General features: G+C 39.1%; 2 long non-coding RNA genes across 2 annotated transcripts; both read left to right on the top strand.

Moving 5' to 3' along the window:
- The first annotated feature begins 2,385 nt into the window (after positions 1-2,385).
- Positions 2,386-3,805, top strand: LOC134620489 (uncharacterized). Its single transcript, XR_010573400.1, has 4 exons — positions 2,386-2,595; positions 3,242-3,324; positions 3,486-3,538; positions 3,761-3,805. It is a non-coding gene; the product is annotated as an uncharacterized LOC134620489 (long non-coding RNA).
- A 718-nt stretch (positions 3,806-4,523) lies between these two features.
- Positions 4,524-5,702, top strand: LOC135932098 (uncharacterized). Its single transcript, XR_010573401.1, has 3 exons — positions 4,524-4,632; positions 4,919-5,088; positions 5,631-5,702. It is a non-coding gene; the product is annotated as an uncharacterized LOC135932098 (long non-coding RNA).
- The last annotated feature ends 14,799 nt before the right edge of the window (positions 5,703-20,501 follow it).

Below are 20,501 nucleotides of genomic sequence, written 5' to 3'. Positions count from 1 at the left end.
GACTCCCAAAGTACGATTGCAGTTTTTATGATGCATAGTAAAACTACCCCCTCTTCTTCTTCTCTGTGTTGTTGTTGTTCTTGTGTGTGTGTGTGTGTGTGTTTGTGTGTGTGTGTGTGTGTGTGTGTGTGTGTGTGTGTGTGTGTGTGTATGCCTTAGAAGTCAAATAATACATTAGCCATACTTAAATGACACAAAAAAACATCTGAATTTAATTTAGAACTGAGATTCTAAGTTGTAAGCAGAATGCCTATGCTCAGCCAGATGCATGTTTCCCCACTTTCACAATGCTAAGGTTATTGTGAAAGTAAGGTCCTCGAGGGGGGAGTAGGCTAAGGAGGAATGTTTAAAATGCCCAACTATTTTCTGTCCCACTGCTATAGCATCAGCTATGCTCCTCTGTGCTAATAAGCGTGGGTAAATAAGCGTGGGTAAACTCTTTGTACTCGTTGTCGTGTTGGGATTTTAGGTGCTTCATTAAATTACTTGTGTTAAATGCGCTACCTTTTGAGCCTCCTCTGGACAATTTCGCTGAGCACTATATGCAGTCTGCCTTTGTTTTGTCGTCTTCATTCACATTGAAATAGTTCCACACGGGTGACTTGTTTCGCCTCGCCTTCTCCCAGCTCCGAGCTGCAGCCGGGGCCTGGGTATGGTGGCCCTGAAGTGCAAACCACAAAAACAAATCACAAAACGCACAACAAATTGAAAAGCGCAACAACAAATTGAAAAGCGCAACAACAAATCACAAAACGCACAACAAATTGAAAAGCGCAAAAACAAATTGAAAAGCACAAAAACAAATTCACTAAACGCAAAAACAAATTGAAAAGCGCAAAACAAATTGAAAAGCGCAAAAACAAATTGAAAAGCGCAAAAACAAAAGAAGAATCACAAAAACAAATTGAGAAGCACAAAATAAAATTAAGATGCACAAAAACAAAAGAAGAATCACAAAAACAAATTGAGAAACACAATTACATTAAGAAAACCGGAAAGGGTAGGTACCAGTCGGCAACAGGAGACATCACTGATTGGATGTCCGCGCTGTTCGTCTTTGGAACCGGAAGTTACTCTGCCTGTAGCGCATTTCGTTTGAAGAAGAACGGCGGAATGTTTTGTCCTAGCTATGGGAAAAAGCTGGTTGAGGAGTCACCAAACTTTTGCAGCGGCTGTGGCGAGAGGCTTTATCACGCATCTTGCATCGGAGACACTTCACTCCCATTGAGTAAGTTAATAAGCATAATAAAATGTTTATTATTTATTGATTTATTAGCCTAGCGTTAGCTGTTTCCAGACCATAGCAGACCAGAGGGCTGTTCCACTAAGCGAGCTCAGAAAATCGAGGCTCATTTGAAAGTGCACGCAGCTGTCGAAATGACTGCTCAAGACCTTTCTAGTAGTGAAGGTTTGAGGGCAGTTCTAGTGTTAACAAACCTCGCAGCTAGGGTGCCACGGACCAGACTTGTCCACAAGCATATTGCATAATGAATGAGCAGAAAGACTGCAGGTTAGCCTCGTTCCTGGAACCAAATTTGGGGCAATCGAGCCTGGATTTTCAGAGTGAGCCTGGCTTTTGGGATTAGCTTGCTTCGTGGAATAGTCCTCTGAGCATTTCCACAACTGAAACGATAATAAATTAGTTCATTTATTATGTTTGGTTAACTTTAGGAACTAACACTATTATGTGTCTATACATTAAAACTTACTGGTGTAGAATTGTATTGGTCAATAGTATCAGTTACATTGTCATTCCTTGGTAGAAATTTTCTAGTGAGATTATTCAGTGTTGTCCTTATTTGCGTGTTGTGTGGACAATGGAATGTCACATGAATGAATGTCTGTAATGTGTGACATTGTAGTACATTTTTCCTTTGTTTCCCTTCAGCATCACAGACTACCTCAAACTGCCCGACTCCAACCTTCAGCACCTTCTTAGAATACAGAAAAAAGAAAAATGAAGAGAGGCAAAAGTTTTCTGAAGGGAGGAAGGGCTTAAAGAAAAAGGAAAAAAGAAAGGTTCAGGTAGTTTGGCTAGCTCTGTCTGAAAACAAGTTGAGGTTAATTTTCTAATGACATTCTTTTGTTATTCCTTAGGGGAGTTGTGTAAAAAATGTTCAGTGTAGTAAAGCTATCCAGAATAAGAACAATTGTTTACGAGTAATTGTACATTTAGGTTGTCAGGAAGATCCCTCTTTTGCAGTTAATAAATATTCAAGTTTGAATAGATCTGCTTAGAGTCATATTAGTATCTACTTGGCCCATTGTTCATGTCTTTTTCCTTACAGATAAATGTCGGCTTGATGACCATTAAAAAGGGTGGTTTGAAGCCATACCGTGGAAAAACTATTTTCCTAACAACAGACCCTGATGCTACTGCCACAAGTCTGCTCAATCAAGCTGTTAAAAAAATGAAGGACTTTAACAAAGATCTAAAAGATGGACCTTTCCTTCTTCTGTATCCGGATGGCACTGAGGTCATTACTGTCCCTGGAACACAAAGACCATTTACACTTGAGGCTTATAAGGCTGAAGTTGGCAAGCCTTATCAAAGAATCACTGTTTTCATCTGCTTGAAGAGTGACTTTGAAGATGGTAAGCTGCTAATGTTTGTTTGGATTTTGACACACATTCCCTTAGTTTCAACAACTGCTAATTTTGAACTTGTGAAATGATAACATTACGCATAAAGCACCCAAGTCAATAGCATACCTACATTAAAATGGTGAATGGCCTGTATTTGATATAGCACCTTCTAGGGTTCTACAACCCCCCCAAGACACTTCACAACAAAACCAGTCATTCACCCACACACATTCACACACTGCTGGTGATTAGCTACAATGTGGACACAACTGTCCTGGGACTCACTGATTGAAGCAAGGCTGCTGTACACAGATGCCACCTATCCCTCCCACTACCACCACCTGGCATGGAGGGTGAAGTGTCTTGCCCAAGGACACAACGACTGTGACAGACTGAGCAGGGCTCAAACCTTCAACCTTTTGATTACAGGGTGGGCTTTTAACTCCTCTGCCACCATTGCTCCCTAAATTAGCTTGTATATGTTATGTTTCTTCCTGGAAACATGAAATTCAGCCATTTTTGGATCTACTGAGTCATGGGTTTTCAATGCTAACTTTATGCCTTTCGTATTAATCTATTATTGATGATCAAATAAAGTTTCATACATTAGTATGAATTTAGTTAGCTTAGCTTGATTTGTTTTCATGTTTTGTAGTTGGAGAAAACTCAGACTTGTCTGACTCTGACCCAGAGATTGTTATTAAAAGGCCCTCTGAGTTTGATCTTGCTGATACACTGGTAAGTACAATTTAAAAATCTTTATAGAGTTTTCTTGTTGTTTAGCCACCACCATTTGCCTCAGTTCAGTAAAACAGTTAATAGTTATATGTGAAATACATTTTGTGTGTGTGTGTGCGTGCTCGCGTGCGTGTGTTTGTTTGTTTGTTTGTTTGTTTCAGCCATGGGAACTTCAACATGAAAGCAGTCCTTTACAGAAAGCGGCAGAATATGAGTAAGTGATATTTGAAGAACATGTAATCTTTTACTGTTTTTTGCCTACACTTTGTATTAATGAGTTATACACTTTTGTCATTCATTCTGTATATGGTTTTTGGAACATGGACTGCATAATACTTGTATTGCTTGTTTGTTTATCAAGATGCTTAAATATTTTCAAAGTGTCAATTAATATTTTCACAGTACACAACAAAAATGCTTTTCTTTGTTCTCTAAGGAAGGGTGCTGGGGATCTTGTGCTTGCTAATGAAGTACAACAGGTAAAAAACTATTTTATTAGTAAAACAGTGCAGCAGACAATCTCCACCGCCTTTACTTTGCAATTAGATAACGATTCACTGTTTGCTGAGCCCCCAGAAGAACCTGTGTTAGTAATTTAAACATTTGAATCCAATTAACCGCCATCTTGTTCTGTACAAGACATCATGCAATCATGAGAGAAGTATATACACCTTTAAAAAAAAAGTTTCCCTTTTTTTTTTAGAGACACCAATTTGCAGGCACATGAAATTATTGCAAATTTGGCACTGGAACTTGACCACAAGAAGGTCAGCAGGTTCAATATATCAAGGTCAGCTGTATGGGATGGAGCTGTTAGAGGATTTCGACGCAGCACATACTCTGACAACTACGACATGTTCATCAAGTTTAATGATGATGCTGGCAGCTTTGAAGAAGGTTTGGATACAGGTGGCCCGAGGCGTGAATTCCTCACACTTCTTATGGGCAGTCTGAGAAATCGCCCCATCTTTGATGGACCTCCAGAGAGCTGTTATCTTGTATATAATTCAAGAGGTGGATGTTTTCTCCATAATTATTACAATGGAAATTTTAATAAAAATTGGCGTATTTTTTTCATTAGCATATTTAATAGCAATTAACCATGATAATTATGTGCCCTGTATAACAGCTGCCAGGCAAGATGAGTACTTTTTAGCAGGAAAGATGATCGCTGTATCCAATGTGCATGGGGGACCTGCACCACATTTCCTCTCCAAGAACCTGGTCAACCACATCACAGGGAATCAGAGTTTCAGCGCCACTGTAGAAGATGTGCAAGATGAGGAGATCACAAAAGTTCTACATCAGGTAGAAAATTACCTAGGCTCAGGGAATGGGTTTACTTAGAAGACACTTTGGGGCCAGTTTAAAAGATTTAATCAGGATAAAAGTTATCCGGGTTGGATCATATCTTGAAAGTAGGTTCAAGGTAGATTCTGTAATCTGAAAGGACAGATTTCCACCTCCCAACAACACAAGTGAAATAACAAATTGATTATTTTTTTAATCCAATGTTTGAATGAATCGTAAAAGTAGTGAAAATTATATTTTTGTTTTTCTTACAGTAAACCTTTTTTTTTTATTTTTTTTATAGGTCCTGAAAGCTGAATCAGAGGAGTCTTTGCATGATCTTATTTTGCAAAACAGCACAATCTTCCAAACTGCTGGATGCCTCAGAAACGTCAAGCCTTGTGAGAAACAAGCATTTGTGGAGGAGTACCTCAGATGGTACATCCTTGAAAGAAACCAAAGTGTCATTCAACGGTAAACTCATTACTCCTTTTAAATTCAGGATGGCCAGTTGCTCATCACAGCAGCCACTGACATTTTCAGACCTTCAGATGTATATGAAAAAACTGATTCAGTAGCATCCGTGTGATCTGATGAACAACAAGTTAATTCCTGAGCCACTGTCGCACGCTATTAACCTTTTGACACTAGAACTCTAATTTAGTATACATTTATTGTTCACAATGACCCATAATAATCATAGTCATGCAACATGATTAATTTTTCAGTTATTTATAAAAAGAGGTGATCCCTTGTTTGACACACTTGTTTATTCCAGTGTGAAAGCACTATTTTTTTTTAAATGCTAAAATCCCAATGAGCTCTTCTTTTTTTGCTGTCACAGTTAATTTCTGAGCACTATGAATTGTGTTTGTGTATGAGTGATTCTATGCATTTGAAATCTGTCCAAATTTATAATGAAAGATCTAGTAGGTAAAGACATTTAAACACAATTTAGAAGACTGCAATAGTTATAGCTATAAACCAATTATTAGTTATTTGTCTATCCTTTGCAGATTTAAAGATGGACTGGAAAGTCTGAATTTTTTTAAGTGCACTGCAACAAAATTCCAGTGTGCTGGCCCCACTCCTATGCTTCTCTGCCAATGCCCTGACTGCTTCAGAACTGGAGAGCATGTTCAGACCAGATCTCAGCCCAAAAGGAAGCAACAAGCGGCATAAGGAGGTCCTAACACTTGGCTTTTGGGCAGATTATCTCCTTGATTGTGAAGGTTTGAATGACCGTTTTTATTTTTTTATAGTTTTATGAAAGGAGAGGTAAGGAAATAAATTTTCTGTAATGTACTACAGTGTTTACTTTCTTCTTTCAGAGAAGGCAACAGCAGTGTGTCTGGAAGATTTGATGATGTTTGCCACAGGGCTGACGGCAGTTCCACCGGCAGGAATGACACCACCACCATGCATCCAGTTTTTAAGTGTTTCGCCTTTTCCAGTTGCAAACACCTGTGCAAATACTCTGAAGCTACCCATCTGTGACTCATACAGCATCTTTAAGGCCAACATGGACTTTGGAATTCAAAATGCTCCAGGATTTGGATGTTCTTAAATCAGCATGGTCATCAAGTTACAGTTACTGAGTTACCCTGTTAGGTTCAGCTGCCGTTGGCATACTACTTAACACATTCATGTGACAAGCAACTTCCATATTGTTAAACATTTAGTTGTTTTTTCTGAATATTGTGTATGTTGGAAAAGTGACAGAAATGCTGGACACTATTTGTAAATGGTTTTATTAAAGAAAATTTTAAATGTTTCCTTGTGGTTAAATGTTAATATTTAAATCCATGCCAGTTGCTGTATATTATGAACAATATTATATTCAATTTAGCAAGAGGGAAAGGAAACACTACTAACATTAAAAAATGAAGGAAAAACAGAAGGGCTGGAGCACTCAAGTAAGTCCAAAGGTTTTATTAGGTGCAAAAAAAGGAAAGAAACTAACGTTTCGACACCGTGTGTGTCTTCGTCAGAGTAACTCTGACAAATGTCATTACAAACTGAAGTTCAGTTGGTATCTAAAACCCAGCTATGTCCTTCAGGGCCAAATACAGTTCTGTGGCCAATTCCCAGTCTTGTGGCTGCTGCAGTGTGTTTGTGTTGTAAATATTCCTCAATGTTTGGGTCACCACACAATCCAACCGGTAGCCCCTCCTCGGGAAACACATCCAGTTCCTTCTCCTCAACAGCAAATCCACAGTCTCTTGAACCATATCTGCAAAATGAAAATAGAACAGTGAAGGATTTTTTGCTCACAATATGGAACTATATAAATCAACGCATGCAGTGACATGTTATAAACTGCTCTATCATAAAACAACAACAATCTGATCAGCTTTCACTGTAGCTTACACCTACCAGACACAAATGTACCCACCTTCCTCTTCTGAAATAAGACCACCATGACTCGATGCGCTGATTCCCAGTAGATGATCCGTAACTGTGGCTTGACGATCCAGCATAATAGTCCGTGTGCGCGTGACGGAGGGTACACTGTATTGCTGCCATAGTCCCATTCTCAGTCCCGAAGTCTGTTCGTAATCTCATTGGTATCACACCAAGACTCTTTACACAGTTTATATAATTGTGAGCTATAACAGCCGGGTTGTTGTTTGTTGCTCCACACACAAGCCACATCAGTCTTCTTCAAAAAGCCATCTATACATCCTGACAGGGCCAAAGGGTTTTAGTTTATCATAGCCATCTACATGCCATATGTAATTGGGCCCCATGGAGTGATACGTGCGTCTTGTGAACCTCCTTCGAGTTCTCAAAGCGATTCCTTGAGGATTTAGTTGTCTCAACAGCCTCATAACTACATCACGCTTGACACGCAGCTTGTGTTTTTGTTTGAGAACTTGCCACATGGTCCGATATCCAAACAATTGTCCTGGTCCTCGAAGCTCGGACAAAATGGCACGCCTCACCTCAGGAAGTGGAGAATAGTTGCCTCGTCTGTACAGTCCAGATTCTTTTAAATGCGTTTTCAGTGTACGCATACTAATTGAAATGTCATGATTACACTTGAGCATATCCAGTATCACCTCGTATGTATGTCCTGAATCAAAATATTTTCTAATAGCGACAGCTATGTTTGGGTCACCGCTAATGTTCATGTTTGAAAAAAATGCGCTACAGGCAGAGTAACTTCCGGTTCCAAAGATGAACAGCGCGGACATCCAATCAGTGATGTCTCCTGTTGCCGACTGGTACCTACCCTTTCCGGTTTTCTTAATGTAATTGTGCTTCTCAATTTGTTTTTGTGATTCTTCTTTTGTTTTTGCGCTTTTCAATTTGTTGTTGCGCTTTTCAATTTGTTTTTGCGCTTTTCAATTTGTTTTTGCGCTTTTCAATTTGTTTTTGCGTTTAGTGAATTTGTTTTTGCGCTTTTCAATTTGTTTTTGCGTTAAGTGATTTGTTGTTGCGCTTTTCAATTTGTTTTTGCGTTAAGTGATTTGTTGTTGCGCTTTTCAATTTGTTTTTGCGTTAAGTGATTTGTTGTTGCGCTTTTCAATTTGTTTTTGCGCTTTTCAATTTGTTTTTGCGCTTTTCAATTTGTTGTGCGTTTTGTGAATTTGTTTTTGCGTTAAGTGATTTGTTGTTGCGCTTTTCAATTTGTTTTTGCGCTTTTCAATTTGTTGTGCGTTTTGTGATTTGTTTTTGTGGTTTGCACTTCAGGGCCACCGTACCTGGGGGCGGGCACTCGGCACCTGTGATTAACCCCTTACATGCCGCTCAAACATAGACAGGTCTCAGACCGTGGTATTGGTCCCCGGTATCGGAGGACTTTTAACGAGTACGAGTACTTTAGAAAATGTGGTATCGAGGCCGATACAGATACCGGAATCAGTATCGGTGCATCCCTAGAAAGATTATAACATCTTGTAAACAGTTACCTCAGAACCTGTACTGTCAGACCTATAAGGTAACACTTTCGTGTGTACTTCCACTTAGTAACTAAACACATAAAGTCACCCTTACCAATATTCGACTGCTTCTTGAAAAAAATAGCACAAACAGAAAACTGACTCAGCAATGATAAGTAGAGCTACCAGAGGCCGAGACTCAAGGGGAAGAAAATTAAAAGTTTTGGTTTTTGTGGCTCGAAAAATTAAAGAAAATATGTGCAGACTTCAGTGCAGCGTTCGATACTGTCGACCATAATATCCTATTAGAGCGATTAGAACATGCTGTAGGTATTACAGGTACTGCACTGCAGTGGTTTGTATCATATCTATCTAATAGACTCCTGTTTGTGCATGTAAATGGAGAGTCCTCTTCACACACTAAGGCCAATTATGAAGTTCCACAGGGTTCAGTGCTAGGACCAATTCTGTTTACATTATACATGCTTCCCTTAGGCAGCATCATCAGAAGACATAGCATAAATTTTCACTGCTATGCAGATGACACACAGCTCTATCTATCCATGAAGCCAGGTAACACACCAGTTAGTTAAACTGCAGGAATGCCTTAAAGACATGAAGACCTAGATGGCCGCTAGCTTTCTGCTTCTTAATTCAGATAAAACTGAGGTTATTGTATGGAACGCCAGGACTGCCATAATGAATTAATTAAATACAACATTAAATAATTAATTAAATGTGGCAATAATTAATTAAAATTGGAAATAATTAATTACATAAATATTTACGAAACATGTAATTAATTAATTATAGACACATTTAATTAATTATTGCCACATTTAATTAATTATTTATTTATTTCACATTTTAATTAATTATTGCCACATTTAAATAATTATTTAATGGTGTATTTAATTAATTCATTTTGGCACAGTTGACTCCTTCAGGTCTCACCATGAAATAATTTTATCTGTCAACCTCACCCATCAAACTCAGGGGGCGGGGTTAACGCTGATCGAGTCAAAACCATTGCTTTGGCCTGGTGGCCATTGTTTTTAGCACATAACAACCGGCATCTGGAAACTAACAGAACTGAACTTTGAAAAACCCTGTTTGTGTGTCACCAAATACCGTTTTAATACTTTTTTAGCTGAGAATGTAGTGGTTTAATCTTCATATGTCTGGTCGGTTTTTCAAGATACAGCCTCTTTGAAAAAGTGCTTCTATGATTTCGGAGATGTCTGCCCAGCCCAGTCTCACGGCAAAGCGTGGGATAGACCCGCTCGCCTCGCAAGCATTCGAGCTTTTATTATCACCGACAAAGCGCAGGCCCCGGTGCACAGCTGCCATAACCAGCAGTACACTTACTTCATTTACTGAGGTTATATTTATCGAGTTTTTATTTCCTGATGTTCTTATGTGTCATACGTGTTTCAGTCGCCAATTCTGAATTATGACTAACATTAAAATCATGTTTAAGGAGGAGAGAGAGCAAATAAATTCGATAAACAGCCGATCTTTGGGTTTTTGTTCAGTAATCAGCGTGACCTGTGTATAAACGCATAAAACAGATAACGTTGGTGTTTCCATCATGTAGTAACTGCTGGCTTTAACCGTACAAAGGTGGTTCGACACTATGAAACACATACAGACTTCATGATGTTCGGCTAATATTTTTATTGTGAATATTAATCATGAGGGTAAACAGACCTGTACACCACGGAGCGAGGTCAGCATATCCACGATATCTTCAGCTCTCTGAGTTAACACACAGTTTCCCAGCCGACTAATCTAACTGTCATCTACGAATATGCCACGGGTCATATCAATATGATTTTACTAAAAATCAACCTTATTACTGCCAACTATTCCAGAGACGTGTATAAAGAACACAAAAATATAGCAGTCTAACGCAACACTGTAACGGAGATGAACCATCAGTTTGTCGCAGATCAAAGTGGAATGAAAGTGATTGGTTGAACAGGTGTTCGTGATCTGTGTTTTCTGCATTTTCATCAGCGTCAGAGACTCAGCAGCAGATTAGAATAACAGTTATACATTTAATAAATCACCAAATGAATACACGATCGAACCTGTTCTGACAATTTGAGTTTGTGTTCCCTCGCTGCTGTTTAAATGTTTGAGAGGAAGATTAGATATAAAGCAAACGTCAAACATAGACTCAGTCTGCGTTCACATTTGATATGAGGCCAGCATGTATAGTGGATGTGTCCTGTTTTAAGATCATATATGTAAAATTGTTGTCTGACCTGCGTCGATCCAGCCGCTCAGAGTCCGTGGTTACCATGGTTACTGCATAAGCAGCCGTAATGTAAACAGCTGGCACAGCGGAAACCTACCGGCGACATGAGTGTTTGTCATTGCAAAAGAACTGTCTGAATGGTTAACTGAAGTTAACTTGGATAAATTATAGTTAAGGAGTATCAGAGATAACGCCCAAGTGAGCTGTGTGACTATACACCACTTCACTGAAATCAGTAGGCTATTACTGAAATACACGTGCTATATCATAAACTATGATATAAATAGGGGGGTCCTATTAACACGTTTAGTTTTAAAGTACACCTTCCTGCCTTTAGTCTCATTCATGAGCAGTATTAGTTTTCTTCTAACATCCAGAAGTCTGTACGATGTGTTTCGTAGTTTGTAACAAACATAACATGACCGAAAAAAAAAAAAAAAAAAAATAGAGAGATAAAAAAAATCACACAAATTATATGTTAAACTCATTTATTTTTAGTTAAGTAAACTCTAAAAAATTCTAACAGACAGCTGGTGCTCAGAATACAGTTGAATAACTATTAAAAAACAGATGATATAATATTTCTGTCTAGGTTGCAGTCTTCATGATGAACACGCTGTTGCAAACTCTGCTCCTCTCGGTGGAAATGCGCCTTCTCTTTCCTCTTTGTATAAAACATTTTAAAAGTCAGTTTAATCGCAAAATTCACTGTTAAATCCCAAACTCACCAGATAAAGAAAAGCGAATGGTTCAGTCTAACACATGTGCCAGTGAACCATTAAACGTCTGTAAAACTATGCAGTTATGAAAAGTAACTTTAACCTCAGCCAAACCGATTTGCTCAGCTGTAAATAAAACAGCAAAGTAAACGTGACCCGACAGACAAAACCTGAGTGAATTAAGTCCAGTGTTTAATAAAACTCAGGTGAGGTTTCAAAGCTGTGTGCCGGTGATTGGACATCAGCCGCTGATAAAGTGGGTTCGCCTATAAAGTGCTCTGTAGGGAAACAAGCTCCAGCAGCTCTGCGCTCGGGAAAAATACTATATTTAGTTATCTTGTGCAAAAAAATGCACTGACATTGCATTATATCAAGCACCAGCTGCCCAGTTAAACTGTGACTATCACCAGGTACCGTGGGCGTGTTTCTTGAATTAGCAGCAGGTGTTAAACAGCTGACAGGTGAGGAGGAGGATGCATGCAGGTAAACTGAGGGCCTGATCGCTGGTTGATGCTGAAAAACTAGTTCATGCATTTATTACTTCCAGGCTGGACTACTGTAATTCTTTATTATCAGGATGTCCTAAAAACTTGCTGAAAAGTCTTCAGCTAATCCAAAATGCTGCAGCAAGAGTCCTGACAGGGACTAGAAAGAGAGAGCATATTTCTCCTGTATTGGCTTCCCTTCAATGGCGTCCTGTTAAATCCAGAATTGAATTCAAAATCCTGCTCCTCACAGGGAGAGCCTTCAGTTTTCAGGCCCCTCTTCTGTGGAACCAGCTTCCAGTTTGGATTCAGGAGACAGACACTATCTCTACTTTCAAGATTAGGCTTAAAACTTTCCTTTTTGCTAAAGCATATAGTTAGGGCTGGACCAGGTGACCCTGAATCCTCCCTTAATTATGTTGCAATAGACGTAGGCTGCCGGGGATTCCCATGATGCATTGAGTTTTTCCTTTCCAGTCACCTTTCTCACTCACTATGTGTTAATAGACCTCTCTGCATTGAATCATACCTGTTATTAATCTCTTTCTCTCTTGCACAGCATGTCTTTATCCTGTTTTCCTTCTCTCACCCCAACCAATCACAGCAGATGGCCCCGCCCCTCCCTGAGCCTGGTTCTGCTTGAGGTTTCTTCCTGTTAAAAGGGAGTTTTTCCTTCCCACTGTCGCCAACGTGTTTGCTCATAGGGGTTCATATGATTGTTGGGTTTTTTTCTGTATGTATTATTGTGCGATCTACTGTACAATATAAAGTGCCTTGAGGCGACTTCTGTTGTCATTTGGCGCTATATAAATAAAATTGAATTTCATTGAATTGAAATCTTCCCTGCTAGACCAAAGTGCAGTGTTTAACACCATTGGCCATAACATTTCATTACTGCTATTATTAAATGGAGCGTCCTCTTCACACACTGAGGTTAATTATGAAGCTCCACAGGCTTCTGTGCAAAGAGCAGTTCAGTTTACATTATACATGCTTTAGAAGACATAGCATACATTTTCACTGCTATGCAGACGATACCTACTTTTATTGGTTAAACTGCCGGGATGTCTTATACAGATAATGAGTTTTAATTTTCTGCTTCTAAGTTCAGATAAAACTGAGGTTATTGTAACGGGGCGTAAAAATCTTAAAAACACAGTGGCTAACAAGATCCTTACTCTGAACGGCATTGTTTTGAGCCGCCTGTTGTTGTGATTTGGCACATTATAAGTAAAATTGAAACATACAATCCCATCGCACAACATCAACATGTATTTATTTATATATAAAAATAAAAATGCTTTTTTACAGAAAAGAATTGTAACTGATGTCTGATCTAATGTCTGATGATCTTTTCTGTGCTTCTTCAAGTTTGTAACACCGAACATATTAAAAGATGATATAAGGTTCACAGGAAGAGTTTAATTAGACACAGCTTTACTATTTTTAAGTGTGCCTATGCCAAGATGTACACTTAATACTATTCGTCAGATTTATTTTTCTTCTTATTAAGTGTGCCTATGCCAAGAGGCACACTTATTACTATTCCTCAGATTTATTATTAAGTGTGCCTATGCCAAGAGTCACACTTATCACAATTCGTCCGATTTATTGTTCTTATTATTAAGTGTGCCTATGCCAAGAGGCACACCTATTACTATTCGTCGGATTTATTATTGTGTGGATGCCTTCAAAGGCATCCACACTATTGAGTTCCTGTTTCTCTTTATTGTGTGGATGCTGGAGGAATTAACTCAGAGTGTGTGCTGGTCTGTTCTGAATTTTCTCTTCATGTCTGAACAACTTCTTGCTACTCGCTCAATTTCCACTCAACCCCCACAAATTATACATCAAAACGTAGGTATTTTTGCTGGCTTTCAGACAATGTTACTATCTTTATTGTGAGATTTACCGTTTTTTCGCAATTTGCCTCGAAGTGACACATGGTCTGGTTACTCCCCATTCAAAGTCTATGGGGAGGTTTTGAAATTCAGAGCTGAAATTCTGTAACGGGAGGCATTTTCAAATCGCCATATCTCCTCAACAAAGCAAAGTTAGGACATGAGGCTTTTGCCAATATATCTTTAGACACTGCTGACACTCACAGTGGAAGCACTTTTTACATTCATCTTACCGTTGAGCCATAAATTACGTTTGTTTGAGGGGTGGAAATCTGTCCTCCTCTCAGTTTTCACACTCTGAAAATGAAGCCGTTTCTTCTCTCCTCATATCTCCGCGACGGAGGTACAAAGAGCTATGAAAATCGCAGTCAAAATACACCAAAGTCCGCTGATTCACCCAGTACAAGAATTATGCTGCTAGCCCTCCTAGTTTTTGAGTTACACGACGTTTTGTAACTCCAAAAACTGGCGTTTTTCGCCTCTCACCTCTTTTTTAGCAGATAATTCTGCTTTTTCAGTTGTTTTCTGGAACTGCTGGTCAAGTCTCTATCTTTCAGCCGTCCGCCTCCTTTCCAGGTGGCGCAATTAGTAATGACACAGCTCTGCAGCTCAAAGGTCGTGGGTTCAATCCCACCTTGGTCAACATTTTTTTTTCACTTCAAATTTATACACTATCACAGACCTGTAATTTATATTGCTAATTTTTTTCACTACAAATGAGTAGTGCAAAAACATACTATGTCTGCAACATCACAGTATATCTGTTATGTTATAGTATTACTACTAAGTCACAATATTTCTGCCAATTCAAGGAGGCTGACAGTTACTAAGTGCATCAGTGTACATAGGTCATCTCTTGTGTTGGAGTGCCCTCTTGTGGCGCCTTTTGGGTAGTGCATTAGTAAACGTGAACACTGCAAAGAAGTGGTATCAGACTGGTTTGTAGTGGAGGAATTTGTTGCCAGTTTCTTTCATCTTCATTCATGTTGTAATGTAGTAGTACCACAATATGGCAGAAACACTATGTTTTGGCACAAATACTTTGATTTGGTACACTTTAGCTTCTTCACCCGTTTTCAGCAAAATTTTCTTTTTTTTCACCCCTTTTCAGCACAAATTCCAGCTTTTTTGGCTGTTTTCAGAAAAAAAAATCTTTTCTGCAGAAATTCTGCTGATTCACCTCTTTTCTGCAAAATTTTCAGCCTTTTCACCTCTTATCAGCACAATTCTCAGCAGCTTCTGCTCATTTCAGCAGAATTGTCAGTCTGTCCACCTCTTCTTTGTGAGAATTACTTTGGGTCAGTGAGATGAGTTGCTACGTTGAGTCCAGGACGGCCAGGTTCGAATCCTGCTCAGGGTGACATTGTTTTTTTTCACCACCATACAACTTTTTGCAACTTTTCATCGTTTTCAGCTTTTCAGCAGACAGCTTCAGCGTTAAGGCATCCACACAGCATTTTCGCAGGAAATGCAAATTGAGTTCCTGTTTCTCTTTATTCTTTATTCCACCATAATCTAGTTGCTTCCATATGTTTTTCGGCACTTAACTACTCCCTCAGTTTTCAGCCGATTTTCTCAGTTCAAACTCTAAACTGTTCTGCTCTTTCTGCTAATTCCGGCTATGACTTTTGGTGTTTATTACTATTATACTTTTTAAAATATTACACTTTTTTCCTTTAATTTGTCCCATTGAAATGAATGGAAAACTTCCACAATTCTGCTAAAACTTGCTTGGTTTTGAAACTTAACTGCTTCCTCATACTTTCCCCTAGAAACTCCATTCAAACTTTAAAATGTTCTCAGATTATTGGGCTATTCCTGTGTGATTCAGCTTTTTCAGATCTTCTACCGTTTTAATTTTATACCTCTTTAAGTTTTCAGTTCCAAAATTGTGATTTTTCAGAAAATACATGCGTTGCTATGGTTGCTATGCAATTAACTCAGAGTGTGTGCTGGTCTGTTCTGAATTTTCTCTTCATGTCTGAACAACTTCTTGCTTCTCGCTCAATTTCCACTCAACCCCCACAAATTATACATCAAAACGTAGGTATTTTTGCTGGCTTTCAGACAATGTTACTATCTTTATTGTGAGATTTACCGTTTTTTCGCAATTTGCCTCGAAGTGACACATGGTCTGGTTACTCCCCATTCAAAGTCTATGGGGAGGTTTTGAAATTCAGAGCTGAAATTCTGTAACGGGAGGCATTTTCAAATCGCCATATCTCCTCAACAAAGCAAAGTTAGGACATGAGGCTTGTGCCAATATATCTTCAGACACTCCTGACACTCACAGTGGAATCATTTTTTACATTCATCTTACCGTTGAGCCATAAATTACGTTTGTTTGAGGGGTGGAAATCTGTCCTCCTCTCAGTTTTCACACTCTGAAAATGAAGCCGTTTCTTCTCTCCTCATATCTCCGCGACGGAGGTACAAAGAGCTATGAAAATCGCAGTCAAAATACACCAAAGTCCGCTGATTCACCCAGTACAAGAATTATGCTGCTAGCCCTCCTAGTTTTTGAGTTACACGACGTTTTGTAACTCCAAAAACTGGCGTTTTTCGCCTCTCACCTCTTTTTTAGCAGATAATTCTGCTTTTTCAGTTGTTTTCTGGAACTGCTGGTCAAGTCTCTATCTTTCAGCCGTCCGCCTCCTTTCCAGGTGGCGCAATTAGTAATGACACAGCTCTGCAGCTCAAAGGTCGTGGGTTCAATCCCACCTTGGTCAACATTTTTTTTTCACTTCAAATTTATACACTATCACAGACCTGTAATTTATATTGCTAATTTTTTTCACTACAAATGAGTAGTGCAAAAACATACTATGTCTGCAACATCACAGTATATCTGTTATGTTATAGTATTACTACTAAGTCACAATATTTCTGCCAATTCAAGGAGGCTGACAGTTACTAAGTGCATCAGTGTACATAGGTCATCTCTTGTGTTGGAGTGCCCTCTTGTGGCGCCTTTTGGGTAGTGCATTAGTAAACGTGAACACTGCAAAGAAGTGGTATCAGACTGGTTTGTAGTGGAGGAATTTGTTGCCAGTTTCTTTCATCTTCATTCATGTTGTAATGTAGTAGTACCACAATATGGCAGAAACACTATGTTTTGGCACAAATACTTTGATTTGGTACACTTTAGCTTCTTCACCCGTTTTCAGCAAAATTTTCTTTTTTTTCACCCCTTTTCAGCACAAATTCCAGCTTTTTTGGCTGTTTTCAGAAAAAAAAATCTTTTCTGCAGAAATTCTGCTGATTCACCTCTTTTCTGCAAAATTTTCAGCCTTTTCACCTCTTATCAGCACAATTCTCAGCAGCTTCTGCTCATTTCAGCAGAATTGTCAGTCTGTCCACCTCTTCTTTGTGAGAATTACTTTGGGTCAGTGAGATGAGTTGCTACGTTGAGTCCAGGACGGCCAGGTTCGAATCCTGCTCAGGGTGACATTGTTTTTTTTCACCACCATACAACTTTTTGCAACTTTTCATCGTTTTCAGCTTTTCAGCAGACAGCTTCAGCGTTAAGGCATCCACACAGCATTTTCGCAGGAAATGCAAATTGAGTTCCTGTTTCTCTTTATTCTTTATTCCACCATAATCTAGTTGCTTCCATATGTTTTTCGGCACTTAACTACTCCCTCAGTTTTCAGCCGATTTTCTCAGTTCAAACTCTAAACTGTTCTGCTCTTTCTGCTAATTCCGGCTATGACTTTTGGTGTTTATTACTATTATACTTTTTAAAATATTACACTTTTTTCCTTTAATTTGTCCCATTGAAATGAATGGAAAACTTCCACAATTCTGCTAAAACTTGCTTGGTTTTGAAACTTAACTGCTTCCTCATACTTTCCCCTAGAAACTCCATTCAAACTTTAAAATGTTCTCAGATTATTGGGCTATTCCTGTGTGATTCAGCTTTTTCAGATCTTCTACCGTTTTAATTTTATACCTCTTTAAGTTTTCAGTTCCAAAATTGTGATTTTTCAGAAAATACATGCGTTGCTATGGTTGCTATGCAATTAACTCAGAGTGTGTGCTGGTCTGTTCTGAATTTTCTCTTCATGTCTGAACAACTTCTTGCTTCTCGCTCAATTTCCACTCAACCCCCACAAATTATACATCAAAACGTAGGTATTTTTGCTGGCTTTCAGACAATGTTACTATCTTTATTGTGAGATTTACCGTTTTTTCGCAATTTGCCTCGAAGTGACACATGGTCTGGTTACTCCCCATTCAAAGTCTATGGGGAGGTTTTGAAATTCAGAGCTGAAATTCTGTAACGGGAGGCATTTTCAAATCGCCATATCTCCTCAACAAAGCAAAGTTAGGACATGAGGCTTGTGCCAATATATCTTCAGACACTCCTGACACTCACAGTGGAATCATTTTTTACAATTATCTTACCTTTGAGCAATGAATTACGTTTGTTTAAGGGGTGGAAATCTTTCCTCCTCTCAGTTTTCAAACTCAGAAAATGAAGCCGTTTCTTCTCTCGTCATATCTCCGCGACGGAGGTACAAAGAGCAATGAAAATCGCAAGTCCAAGAATTATGCTGCTAGCCCTCCTAGTTTTTGAGTTACACGACGTTTTGTAACTCCAAAAAACGGCGCTTTTCGCCGCTCACTCGATCTATTTTCTGACTGCCCAAGTCTCTGTCTTTCAGCCACCCGCCCCCTTTCCAGGTGGCGCAATCAGTGATGACACGGCTCTGCAGTTCAAAGGTCGTGGGTTCAATCCCACCTTGTTCAACATTCTTTTATTTCACTACAAATTTATACACTATCACAGACCTGTAATTTATTTTGCTAATTTATTACAATTCTGCAAAGTTATATGATTTTAGCAGCTTTTCTAATATGGACCTCAGATTCTTGTTAACGCTTCATGGCAGAAATACATACAAGTACACAGCCTGATGAAGCAGACAGACGCCGTACCTCTGATTGGTGAATTTGAGCAGAACCAGGTTGTTCTTTCATTTCATTTCTTTATTTATTTCACACATGGTTCAACAGTGTTTCTTTTTCTACATACAGAACCTTCTGCCTCTTTTCAGCAGAAATTCTGCTCATTCACCTCTTTTCAGCGCAACGTTCTGCTTCTTTCCCTCTTTTCAGCAGAAATTCTGCTGATTCACCTCTTTTCTGCAAAATTTTCAGCCTTTTCACCTCTTATCAGCACAATTCTCAGCAGCTTCTGCTGATTTCAGCAGAATTGTCAATCTGTCAACCTCTCCTTTGTGATAACAAGTTTGGGTCAGTGAGATGAGTTGCAGCCTTGAGCCCAAGAGAGCCAGGTTCAAATCCAGCTCCGGGCGACATTTGTTTTTTCACCACCTTGCAACTTTTCGTCTTTTTCAGCTTTTCAGCAGACAGCTTCAGCGTTAAGGCATCCACACAGCATTTTCGCAGGAAATGCAAATTTTTCTAGTTTTAGTTTATTCTCTGGAAACTGGAGGATGTGTCACATAAGAATGAGAATGGTTTGTAAAGCCTACCAGTTTTTCTATATCTCTGATTTTTCAAACTGCTGTTGGACTTAAAGAATAGAAAAGAATTTAAAGAAGCCAAAATTTCAAATGTTAAATGGAATCAGAGAAGATTTGTGAAGACAGGTTGTCTGTTTCACTAAGGGCTTTTTGCCTTAGTGTAAAGTAAGAGTCAGACATAGTTCACTGACATACTTTAATTAAAAATATATGTCTTATATAGCCTCTTCATGTACAGTTTTTTTTTTTTTACAGACAATACACAATAATTGTCATTGTCTTTCTGATGTCTGATTCCATCCACTGTTCCGGCTTGATTGAACGCTGGTGTGTGTGGCTGCCGCTACTCACCGGTACATTTTTGATTATTTGGATTCAGATTTGAATGAACTGGGACATTCAATCTCAGGACCAGATCAATCTCCGCCAGGGATTGCTTTGTAATGATTTTTCTCAACATCTGCTACTTCAGATAAATGTGCTCTGACATCTTATTCTCAGTGAGCTGCACTAGCTTAACTGTTTGAGCTATTTTAGACTACCTGTTCGTCTCTCCAGCTGGCTAGGCTCTTTTTCCTCCACATCATCAAAGATGTGGGCCAAGATGTTTTTGAGCTGGTCAGCACTATTCTGGATTCTCCTGATGCTCGTCTACCATCCTACAGCTGGAGTGCTCCGCTATACGGCCGCTGAGCTCATGTGCCTTAAAGGCCAGCTGTCGCTCCCGTCACCGGCGGAGCGCCACTACCACCCGGACATCACTTTCCAACCCCGCAGGAGAAATATCCATCGTGGGTCCCGCAGGATTTTCAGCAACTCCAGTGGAATTAAATAGTTTTGGTTTGCTACTCGCCGCCCTCGCAGGAACACTGATTGGGCCGTCAACCACCAATCTGTAGCCCACCTGACCAGGTCGCTGACCGCGATTAGCAAAAAAAAATACTCCACTCAACTTCAGACTTCTAAACATCTGCGCACTGACAGATAAGGGGCCTCACAGTGAGATAGGTCTTGGATGAAAGTTTGACTTTTTCTGTTTAACTGAAACCTAGTGTGAGGAATTGAGGTGTTATTTCTCTGCCATTTTTATTATTTCATTTTATTAATTCTATTTTTATTATTTTGTTATTGCTATTGCATCAT

The sequence above is a fragment of the Pelmatolapia mariae genome, linkage group LG23, assembly GCF_036321145.2.
Source record: "Pelmatolapia mariae isolate MD_Pm_ZW linkage group LG23, Pm_UMD_F_2, whole genome shotgun sequence".
NCBI classification, from domain to species: Eukaryota; Metazoa; Chordata; class Actinopteri; order Cichliformes; family Cichlidae; genus Pelmatolapia; species Pelmatolapia mariae.
Note: the sequence above shows the minus strand (reverse complement) of the source record. Positions and strands in the feature narration are given on the sequence as shown.